Here is a 13,389-nt window from a genome sequence, read left to right on the forward strand (position 1 = left end):
TTGTATCTGTCTGTGTGTCTTCTTTATGGGTATCCACACCGTTGAACTTTGCAAGGGGAAATTTTACATGGGTGACTCTTTTGAACCTGTCCAGGATAAGATTGGGATACTAATTTTTTTAGGGGTGGAGATTATATAAAGGGTTTTATTCTATAATCTATACCCAAAACACAAAAACCATTTTTGGAGATCAAGGAGACTAGGTGGGGGATTGAGTGATAAATCAAAAAGTGACTGGCAACCCCCAAAAAAAAAAAAAAGTTATGGGGAAAAAAAGAAATCATTGAAAATTGCAAAATCTTTTTTCAGGTGCAAACAAATTAACTTCCAATAAAATAGTGGTTTTGCAAATAAATAAAGTTTGTAGAAATGTGTTTAAAGATGTGTATGTATATAAATCTGCCACATAAATTTTTTTGTAGACTAAAATACTCGTATCTGTCATTTCATGAATAATTTTCTATATTTTCTAAATTTTTATCATTTTTTTTTGGCTATTTCTTCGCAAATTTCGATTTTTTATTTTTTGACAAAAATAAAAAATGGACGTCTCATTTTTGGATGTATATCCTCGGTATATTATCTGAAGTTTATAACACAAAAAATAATATATTTTCTTTTATTGGTGGTGTCAAAAGTGGCCTCTCCACACTCAAAAGGCTTTTTCCACCCACTTTCTTGAAATATCTGTGGACAGTCTGCTGTGAAAGCCCAAGATCTCTTACATGGACCCTCATGGACTTGAGGGGATTGAACTAGGCTGTTTTCTTTAACTCCTCCGAGTTCAGTTTTACCTATTTGACAGAGCCGTTCTTCTTCTCCAACTTTTCGGACTTGCTGACGGCGTAGACGGTGGTCCTGGAGACACTCAATAGCTTGGTGTGTGCGAATGGAAATTCATGGATCACGTTCTAGTGCCATATGCTTGACTTGTACTCAAGCTAGAGAGCTCAGGCTTGTTTGTTTTCTAACTATTTGTTTTTGCTTTAATATATTGCGATATTAATTTATTCTAATCTCTCAACCTTAATCAATTATTGAATTAGTAAGTGTTCAATGAACCGTTCAGTTGATATAAAACCTTTGGCGGCAAATCCAGGGAAACGGAATCTTAAGAGAGAAACACGTTTCCTGACTTTCTGGACCGTCCGGTTGCTGACTGAGAGCATGTTCATGATGTTGATATGACCGGCGTAGACTAGAACGGCAATATCCTTACTTTTGGGTTCCATTTAAGAGTATTTAATATGACCTAAACAGCAGACATCACTGCTAAAAATATCGTAGCACAAAGTTGGAACTGGATCTTTAAAAAAGTGTCTACAAAACCTCTTAAATTTTCATTTAAATAGGATCCCAAGATTTTCAAACACCCAGAGTTCTTCACTTCACTTAGTAAATTTATTTCCTCATTATTAAACGATTGCACTAATTGAATTTCAACTTTCCGCAAACGTATATAGTGTACCCAAATCCCTATCTCTCAAATACGCACGGTGCAGAAAATACATTTTTACAATTTATGCACACAAAATCTCTTGTAAGCCATAAATTATATGTTATATATACGTGGATAATATATATACCCATATCCCCATTACACAACTGCAAAATGAGGCAGGAACATCTCATTAACAGAGGCAAAGCAGCAGAAAGCTTATCTTTTGATTTTATATAAATCTTAAATATATATATTTTTTTGTCAAACAAGCAAAGATAAATAAATGAAATGTATATCAAATGGTTTCAGTGACGTCATAGATTGCATCATAATTTATTTTGACTATGAACTTTGATAATGGCTAGTGTGAAAAGTTGTGATATGGTATGCAAGTGACCTATGCAAAATTGCATTGTCCTATGAGGTCATCTTAACGTCACACCTATCGATCAAATTATGAAAAAATATATTAAACAAGTTACATACAAGGAGTTTTTACAATAGAAATTTACCAATTATAGTTTATAGTCAGTCGTTTTAGTTTAGAATTTTAATATAAATCAGCTAAATATAATATTTTTCAATTTTTCATAGGCTACTTTATAGATAGGGTGTTTGTGCTAGCCTACTATAATATTAAAGAAAACTTGTCTCATAGCCGACGCCTAATTACTGGAGACAATGTTGGGCACAAACGCTAGTAGTCGATATTTTTACTATTTCAAATCAACAAAATTCCAATAAATCTTATAACATAGTATGAAACGCCGGTATGTTAAAAACAAAAGAAACCGAAAATGAACTTGGTCACCCTGACAATTTGATGAATGCTTCGGAAGAGAGCAGCTTAGCTCTTATAACGTTTCATTAAATTATCTGCGAGGCGATGAAAGGAATGAACACAAAGCCCCATTCCGTATCCAACAAATGATATAGTCAGGAAATAAAAGCGATTTCGATCCTCAATTACACTCCGAGTCAAACAAGGACTTCCACTTATAACTCTCTAAAAATCCTCAGAGTTACTCTTCGTCTTCCAGACACTTGTGATCACTTTATAATGATTGTTATCTCTTCAAAAATAAGGATGATAGCCTTGGTAAAAAAAAAAAAAAAAATATTACACAAATTTCATATTTCTTTAACTAACTTGTATCCTCATTTTTAAATTAAATAAAAAAAAAAAATACTTTATGACCCGGCATTACTTTGATTTACTTCAAATATCACTGCTTATCAATGACATCAAGTAGTATTCAACAAAGGATTCAAGTCTTTTTAGATTTATAAAGCCATTTGATGAAGTTTCATAAAGATGTATATGGAATTTATTCATTTTATTTATTATAAAAATATCAACTATGAGCCCCTTAGATGGAATGTCCTTCAATATGAGAAAGAAACCTATTACTCCTTAATTTGAGTGTGTACATTATTTTTATACATATATGTAGATGAAGAGTTCTTGATAAAATATTATCATAATACATTAACTTCTATGTATTTATCGTACTAGAACGTCATCATGTACAGTATGACTCAAAATCTCTTCAACACTTCTTTAGTTTTCCATTTTTTAAGAACTAACTAATGGATCCAGCATGAACTAAGAAGCAGTAAAACCAATTGGGATTCAAATAAAAGAAACCCAAAATTAACAGTGTTATCCTAAGGATTTTAATAATGTTTGGAAGACGATCAGCTTAGATGTAATGACGTTTCATTAAATTATCTGTGAGCACCTATGTAAGAAATGAAATAAACACAAACCCCACTCCGTATCTCCCAATGATATAGGCAGGAATTACAAGGATGTCGTTGACCAATTACACTCCTAGTTCAAGAAGGACTTACTCTCATAGCACCCTAATAAACTCCTACTCAATCGGGATTAATTATTCTCTTGAAATCTATGTCCGTAGATTCTTTTCCCGGTCACTCCTAGAGAAAGATGTATGAATTAAATTTATGGACTTTAAAATTAAAGTCAACTCCTAGTTGAGATGAAGTAATTGTTATACTATAAAGTTAACTTAATCAGTGCAACTCCATCGGACAGATTAAAGAAACATTAAGAAAAAAATGAAGAATAATATACTTTTCTCCAATTAATTATCCTAATTTCAATCAATGCAAGAAAATTAATTGTAAAAATGGAGCCCTTTTATAGGATTTTTAATACATATTACTTTCATGAAATTCCAGTATCACTCTTTATCATAGGCCTCACGTAGTATGTTGATAGCTTAAAAAATCAATGTCAATCAACAGTGAACTTCCATATCTAAGGCCTACATCAAAAGCATCTGTGACAAATTCCAACTCCAACTGGAAGTCGTTATTCAAGGTTAATTATCTTTAATATCATAGTTATAAACTATATATATTAGTTAAATTGTTTTGAATATTAAATCTGTACAAAATTATACATCATTGTTTAATTCGTTTATTTTAGCCTTAACTTTGGCATAACTTTGACGTCATCACATCTCCATTTGTTCAAAATAAATAACTTTTATATAAACTTTTTTCGAGTGAGTTAATCCTTCTGCCCCATTGATTAAGTAGGTACCTTTGAGTAAAGATGAAAGCAAGTATACATACTTTTTTATACCTCTTCATGCAAGAAAATAAAGGCAATGTATCATAGTGGATATAATTTAAAGTGATGATGAACAATGAACACCCTAAAATCATCTCTAAAATGGGAAGGGATTATTTTGTATGAAGGGTTAAAACTCCTTTTTGGACTTTTTTTAAGCAACTATTTTGCCATAGTTGCTTAATAAGGACATGTAAAAATGGATTTATATGCAGAAAATGGTTGTATGTTTGTGCAATAAACATACATATAATATGTGCTCTTATTGAAAATCATTTGCAGCGTCTTTCATATCCAGTTATTCGAAGTGTGTGTGTTCAATTGACCCTCCAATGATAGTGCTTAATTTTTTTAGTCCTCTTTATCATGGAAGTTGCCCATCTCTGATATGGATGAAGAACTCTTGATTGCATGATGACGTCATGACGTACAGTATGTTTCAAAATCCCTTGCACATTTCTTTAATCTTTTTTTTAAACCTCTGAGAATCACATCTAAAGAATACAAATGTAGTTTCATTAGACTCTCTTGATCTTTTTAAAGATATTGTATCATTATCTTCTTTAGGGGGTGGGCTAGACCGGGATGAAGCCTCTCTCCCAAAATATCTGAATTTCCCTAAAAAATAATATTTTGCGAATATCTATGGATTTTTGAATTTTATTTCAAAAAATTTAATTTTCTATAAATAATTATGGATTTTTAAATTTTTTTCCAAAAAAATTGACTATTTATGACTTAATTTTGGTTCGAACAAATTAAAATGTTTTTGACAGTAAAGTGCCAATTAAATCACTTTTTGTTAAAAAGTACATTTTGTATGAATATTTAAAGGTAGTTCAACGGTCCTAAAGTTTTGAAATTTTACATTTTATTGAAAAAAACGTGATTTTGTTTTAATATCATCCGTATACTACACATTACAGCTTGTTAATAAAATTAATAAATTTAGTAAAGTTAAACTTATATCAAAAGTTTTTTCTAAATTTTTCAATGTAGCCTTTTTGCCTATCTGTCTGTTCACCTGTGTATCACAGCCAATTTTTTATATACATAATATATATTTGTTAAAGTTTTCTTCTTTGAGTCAGAATACAATCTTCTATGGTTTTCAACTACTTATAGAAGAAATTGCAGCTGTGGTTCGTCATCCGTTAACAAGCCATTATTTTAGTCTATGAGAGCAACTCCCCTTTTGACAAGATCATTAATAACATTGATAGACCCAATTATTTATGACGCTTCCTTGAAATCATCATTATCATTCCATGATGCAGGATCAGCTTCTAAAAATCCACAAGGAAGCTCCTTAATTTTCATAAATGTTATTGTCTTACCTGTAACAAAGTCTTCTAATTATTTATGTATATTTTTTTCATAGAATTGTTCATGTTGCTCTCTATATTATTTACTTTTAAAGAGCTCAGAATCCGCCTTTTGAATGACAAACTTACTTGACCATCGAAAAAAGGGAGTAAACAAGTTCCTCCGACAAGTACCATGAATGTCTGCAATGATTGTATGACTTTGATTTGAACATTTGACTATTAATAGTTGATTATTCCGTTTTAACTTTAATTTTTAATAAGTAACTTCAAAGATCTACTTTATTCCTTCAATAACAATCTGAATGGATGTAACCATGGGAAGTTGCTCACTACTTTTGGATTTGCAGTCTACGCAGTCCTAAGATAGACTCTAAAATGACTGTACATTCTACATAGGCACATAGATACAGATAAACTTTGCTTTATTAATATAGATAGAACATTAGTAAAGGAATTATAGACCCAAGAGTTTTAATAATTTATATGAATAAATATTATAAAATGTAACCAAACAAGAAAGGTATATGAAAAGAAAAAAATATGCAGGTAAATTCGGGATGGAAAGAGGTGATAAAATATTATTTACTTTGGACCCTGCGGGCAATTCTTGAAGCACCATATAAATACCAAGGAACCTAGAGGAAATGGTACCAAGTGGAGGTGTATCGGACAAGAAAAAATCCAGGTTGGGGCTAAGTCAGGCTACGAGGTGTCCGTTTTTGGGCCATTAAGCGGGCTTTCGGTCTGAAATATGAAAATCTATACAATAAAGGCAAGGATAATAGGTTACAAGGTTAGACCCTCATGTAATCGCACTTGCTAGAATTTTCAATTTGATGTATCGTACCACTGCTGGACAAGACAGACAGATTTCTTCAGAACACAAAACTAATAATACTCTATGACATCACTTTTCTAGAATTTCCAATTTGCCGGATCGTACCGACTGCTTGGAAAGACAGACAGATTTTGTCGGAACACACAGCCAATAATATTCGATGACATCACTTTTCAACTCAAACATCAGTCGTAAAAGCGTTAGAATATAACCTTGTATTTCTATTAACCTTGTAATAAAGGTAATTCAATATATACTCATGAGATCTAAATATATTCAAAACATCAAAATTTAATGACTAATACATTAAGTCAAATATCACATAGTCAAATTTAATAAAAATACCTTAATTTTGAAGCTTTACATACTGATAAACTTATTTCATTGTGTTTATGACTTTTCGATCTTACAAAAACGCCTATCTTTTCCATTTTTAATAGTGGAGGTTGGTTGAGTAGACATTTTATGTGTCTAAAGTATGTCGGTACAAAATCATGCTTTAACCAACTAAACAATTTCTGACTTTTCTTGACCTAGTTGGCCTTGGCTTCTGTTAAATGTAGTTGCTGATGTCGTCGTATATAAGAAGTGTTCAACAAATCCTTCATATACATCCTCAGAGATTTTACCACACACACTGTATAAAGTGCACCCCGTTACTTGTTTTCATACAATCAGACAAATAAACTTTGCTTTATTAAAGTAGATCACAATGTGTTTAGAATTACAAGTAAAACACGTATTCACTTATTTCTCTACATAATAAAAGTAACCGAGCAATATTAAGACACACTGTATTTTTACAAGAAATTGCATAAATAATTATAAATATCCCTTGCAATCTACTGCCTCGACTAATTGCTACTATAAATATCTACATTGTTTTTATAGGCCCATAAGGGACCTCAAAGGCACAATGAGAAAGTCCTAAATGTCATGCAGTAGATTCTAGAAAGTGCTCATTACGTACTTATAACAAAAACTACACAATAGTTTAGTAAAAAACCAAACTGGGATATTATCATAGGGATGGAGAAACTGTAGATAAAAATTATAGTTTTAAGATTAAGAAATACATTATTTTTTGTTTATTCTTTAATAGATTTGTCTGAATGATGAATTTTCGCCTATTTTTGGTGTCAATTTTTTTAATTGAATAATAAAATAATTATATATACTAGTAACAGAACACTGCATTGCATGGAGTTGTTAGGCGTCGACGTACAGACATACTTTGTTTTAATAATATAGAGGGTAACTCCACAACAGATCCCTTTTGTTACTCAAGGTTCTACCCTGAATATATATCTTCTGAGATAGAGATATGCTGTCCCGGAAAAGCTACTAATAAATATTTAAAAGAATGGCCCATGATTTGTAGATATCCAAATTTTTCATTTTTAAATTTAATTATACATCAATAGTCCCAATATTGAGAATTAGAGTGGTATTGGTTTTCAAAACTTCAAGTCTTTTCCATTCCTATTCTTGGTTCAACTTTTTATAGTACCATTTACAAGGTATCATATTCAATCATATTTAATGTGGTATATTTGAAGTTGATAATTCTGTAGAGAAAAACGCTTGCAAGGAGAAGGGGGTGAAAAAGACTGATGTGATTATCAGCTGCCTGCTTTAGTATGATTTTTGAGGGTATAACGAAAGTATTTATTAGCTAAATGTTTAATGAAGATATACTACGTATACTAAGACGTACAGTAGATTTGAAAACGTCACACTCCATGAAATTGTAATTCATTATGAACCTTATTCTCAGAATAATAACTAATGAAACGACAAAGTAGAGTATTTCGAAATGTATTTGAAGTTCCAAGTTTAAAAAGAAGGCTTAAATTAAATATAATCTACATACTAAAAAATAAAACATCATACATTTATGTTAAATATACAATATTAAACAATTGTAATCATATAACTAATAATAACAATAAATTATAAATACAGATTATTGAAATAATAGATTGATCCAAATAATATTTTCTTGTTCTGACATGAATTCAGTTAAATATCTCATAACTTTAAGTTGCTAAACACAAGCCAGACGTGGAGGAGTTTAATCCAAAAGATCATCACCCTTTTTTCCTAATGTGGAAGTTGCTATTTACAATTGTGCACAGGATAGATATCGATGACATCTAAATAATTATTAATAATTAAGTAAATGTCAAAATCATAAAATTAGACAATAAATATACTAATAAAAAAATGTTAGAATTAAATCCTTTGTAAAAATTTAGTGCATAAGCTAATTATGTAGTAATGTCCGGCGATATTACTCCTTATTAAGGGAATCAAAAAAGATACCCCCCCCCCCTCCCCGTTATTTATGCTTGTATAATAGCATACTATTATCATGAAGGATACGCACAATTGCTAATTATAATGCTACAACCAATGTAACTACCCCCGTTGGTGTGACCATTTAAGCAGTTGTTTTTGCCTTTTATGAGTTTTCTGAACACCATTTCTTGGAGCTTATGAACCATAGCTAATCCTTAAGTGATAAAAAAGTAATATTTATTGACTATGTAATATTGGAAACCTAATGAGCATACCTAAGTCTTTAAGTGAAGAAACTAATGTCAGACAAACTAGTTGCGGACCATCCAAAGCTACTACCCCCGTTGTTGTGACCATTTAAGCACTTGTTTTTGCCATTTAATGAGTTGTCTATCATAATTTTTGATAATTTTAGCTAAAATATAATCATTGTCTGGAGCTACCTTGAGGAACACCCTAATACATTTCCCCACTCAATTAAGACAAGTCTGACGGCCGTCATCAAGAAGGACTTCGCAAACATACCCAGGGACCTTGTCGTCTAGGGCTTCTCTTGATTCAGAGGCCGTATAGAGGCTGTGCTTGTGGCTGAGGACAATTATATCGAGTAAACCTTATAAAACATTACCTAACAATAATTGACTGCTAAATAACTATTAATTAGTTCAAGGAAACTTCAAATCCGTCAAGTGCAAGCTTCTAGTACATACCTTGAAGCATGTTGAGTCCCAACATTCTTCCCCTTCTATCAAGAAAAAAAGAACAGCATGTGAAACGTGAATATATTTAATTTTTTTGGAAGGATGAAACTAAAAGTTTTTGTATATATTACCGGGTTGTCCATTGCAATATGAACACTTACTAATTCAATAATTAATTAAAGTTGATACTCCAAGCTGTTAATGTCTCCAGTATCACCTTCGACGCCGTCAGCAAGTAAAAAATATTCAAGAGGAAGAAGAACTCCCTCAAAAAGGTCAAACCAGCCCCCGAAGAATGAAAGAAAATAGACCATGCCAATCCTCTCAAGTACAAGGGGGCCCATGCAAGAGATTTTGGGATTCCACAACAGACTGTCCAGAGAGCTATAAAAAAGTGGGCGGAAATAGCCATGTGAGGGTGGTAACTTTTGCAACCAGCAAAGAAAGAAATCCGTCTTCTCCGTTACAAGACTCTTTTTGATGAGTCTTATAAACTATTTTTTGACATTTTCGAGTGCATGTCGAGGGAAAGGCCTGTAGTGTCCGTCATCCAAATACTTGGGCCCTCAATGTCATACCATCCAGCACTTGGACGCCATGATAGAGGACTACATCCGCAGTGGGTGACAGACCTTATATATTAATAAATTATATTTTGTCAAAGATTAAAATTCAAAGTCTTCAAATTTTAATGGACCACTCGGTAATTAGATTTTTTTTAGGAGAAAAAAAATGAAAAGTTTTTCTGCATATATTATATCTATGTATGGGAGAAGAGAAGAAATTAACTTACTTTGCAAAAAAATATTCACAAATGACATTGATTTTTTTATATAATATATATTTTTTTTACATTTTGTGAATACAATATGATTGTGTGTCATACTTTGCATAATATTTACAAAGTATGTAAGCAAGTGAAGAAAGGATTTTGTCCACGTCTGTGTTTTAAGGGGTCGTTATAAAATATGTGAAGGCCGGGAAGAGTTGCAAAACTTTTTTTGTTTTTGACTCAATTACTGACAAAAAGAACTTCTACATAAACGCAAAGGAAATGTAAGTTTTAATTTTTCGACTGGCTTTTGGATCAATTTTTCTCCGGTCTGCGACTGTTAGGATTTTGAGTGGACCCAAAAGATACAGTGCTTTATCGAAGATCAGTCGGGACAGATCATGAACTGGACTAGTCCGTTTCTACCGAGTGTTCCATTGACATCTGACCACTTACTGATTCAATAATTATGAAGGTTGAGTGGTGGAAATTAGTTCATATTTCAATATGCTACAAAATTAAGAATGAGTTATTTATGCTTTTTGAAAATCAAGAATAATAGAAAGTTAAATAGATGTACAAGATGAGGACTCAAAAATTAAAAAAATTTAAAAGCCTTTTTCTCTTATACATATTTCATTTAGTGCTATTTTTATGGAAAACTTTTCAGGCAAAAGTTATTAATTCAACTATTTTCTACATTTTATTCAATAATTCCCCCTCCATTCTGAATGATGGCTTCTATACGGGGACGAACAGTAGCGCAGCTGGCCTTGATGAAGTCCGAGAACAAGTTCTTCCACCCCTCCGAGATCACAGCCTTCAGGCGATCGACATTCGGGTAAGAAGTATTGTTCGTCTTGCCCTCCAGGACACTCCAAACTGCGAAGCCGAGAGGGTTAACGTCGGGTGAGGACGAAGGCAAGAAGTCTGGTTGCCAGAAGGCAGCCATGTTCTCCCTGCAGTGCCTGATAACCTTGTAGTAGACGCCTGCGTTGACTTTCTCGTTGGCCTTGAGGAAGTAGGGAGGTATCTTGCTACCGTCGGACGCCACGATGCCGTGGACTATGACCGGAGCTGGATGTTTGGTCCTGAATGTTCTCTCCATCTGAACTCTTGATTCAGCCAAAAAGAAATCATTTCTCCTGTTCAGAACAGCGACCACTTGTTGATTTGTGGGTGGAGGAGATTGCATAGTCATCCGTTTTGCTTACTGCTCAAACATTTTTGATCCCACAAAACAAAACAAACATCAAATTACAGCTATTTGTCAGTTACTTCGAGTGGTGTCAAGTACAAAATTGTCAGACTTTTAGAACTGAGGCGTGATGGCCTCAAAGTGTATTATCATTTTTGAGTCCTCAGCCTGAATGTTGGGGACAAGTTGGCATTTTGTACAAGTTGCAGTTTGTATAAGCAAATTCTACCAGAAAATAATAATCTTATATGAAGGATTTACAGTACCTGGGATCCTGCAAGGCTAATAAAAATACAAAGTTATACCATAACGTTTGTACGACTAATGTTTAACTTCCACCACGTTTTTAAAATTGACGTCATAGTGTATGTGGGGTTGTGTGTTTAGTTAAAATCTGTTTTTCTTGCTCAGCAATCGGTACGATACAGTAAATTGCAAATTCTAGTAAAAGTGACGTTATAGAGTATGAGAGGTTGCGTGTTTTGTCAAAATCTGCCTGTCTTGCCCAGCAGTTAATACAATACATCAGATTGAAAATTCTAGCCAGCCCGATTACATCATGGTCTAACCTCGTACTTGGGATGAGGATAATGTAGAAATAGAATATTCCATGGATGATCAACATATTAGTGGTTTAATTGTTGGATACTAATATATAAGTATTATATTGCCCATCCTAAAGTTTCAATGGGCAGAGTTATTTTATTCATAAATACATAATTACTATGTAATATATCCAAATGAAATGATAGTATCAATTAATTAGTTGGTAATTACAATGACCAATTTTGTACATAAATAATGGATTTTTTACTTGGTCCAAAATAAGTCAAAGTAACACACTCCATTGATTTGTCACCTAAAGAACGAACTATATTTTCCTTATATCTACTCTACTTCTTCACCTTTTTAAGAATAAGATGTTGCATGTACCCTTGACCTCCTTCTAAATAGTCATATAACAATACTTTATAAATATGCCATAATGAATCAGGTTAGTTGTTTATTTGGGCCAAATTGTCAAAATAATTATCCTCAAATAGCCGTATGCATCATGTTATTAAATTTGAACAGATATGTATAAAAGTAGTATTGGATCGATCAAGGACTGATTTCATAATCAATAGGTATGCAAATCGTTTGTAATTTGGGAATGTTAAAAAACACAACCGAAAATCAATATGGTAACCCTGACAATTTGAAGAATGTTTTGGAGGAGAGAAACTTTGCTTTCATGACGTTTTATTAGATCAATTGTGACAAGGGAGGGGGAGGGAGAGAAATAAATAAACTAGGACATTTCCAAGAATTACTTCAATGTCGATCCTCAATTCGACTCTGAGTCCAAGAAAGACTTATAATTATAGCTCCGCAACATATCGTGCAGGTCTTTTAACACGAATGTTTTATCAGGTCTTTAGTGTTATTGAAAAGAAATTTGATGAATAGAAAATTAATTCGTCAGATTACGAATTTAAAAAAATGGACCAAAAAAATCAAACGATTCAGGGGCGTCTGCAGGATTATATATAATTTTTTCAATGGGGGGTTGCTTAATTTTTGGATAACAAAATCCCCCAAAAAAAAATTTTCGACAAAAATTTTAAAAATTAAATTTTCTCGAAAAAAAATTTCTTTTTTTGGAAAGACATTAAATAAAATCCATAATTATTCTCAAAAAATAACAAAACTAAACGATTATTCAAAAAAATTCACAAATAAAATTTCAAACATAGAATTTGTTAGAAAATTTTTTCAAAAATGTACAGTTGTCCACAAAAAAAAAAAATGTGAAAAAAATTTGAAAAATTTAATTCAATTTCAAATATTAAATTTTTTGGGGAAGTTTTTTAAAAATCCATAGCTATTCCCAAAAATTTCAAAAAAAAATCACAGCTGTTCTAAAAATAAAAAATCACAAATTAAATTTAAAATATTAAAGTTTATGGAAAAAATAAAATTGAAGATGTAAAATTAAATTTAAAGTATAAACTTTTTTGGATAAAAATTCAAAAAATATATAGTTTTCTCTGAAAATATTTTTTTTTGAAAAATTAATTTAAATTTTTTTATTAAATTTTCTAGTTTAAAACAAAAAATCCTTAATTTGGGGGAGAGTGTGGGCTGGAGGGCTAGTTGACGTAATACAAATCACTCATCCCCTTTATTTATTTTTTAACCGGTTCGGTCTTTTTTACCAATCAATGG

This window comes from Lepeophtheirus salmonis, chromosome 1, assembly GCF_016086655.4.
Source record: "Lepeophtheirus salmonis chromosome 1, UVic_Lsal_1.4, whole genome shotgun sequence".
Taxonomy (NCBI): domain Eukaryota; kingdom Metazoa; phylum Arthropoda; class Copepoda; order Siphonostomatoida; family Caligidae; genus Lepeophtheirus; species Lepeophtheirus salmonis.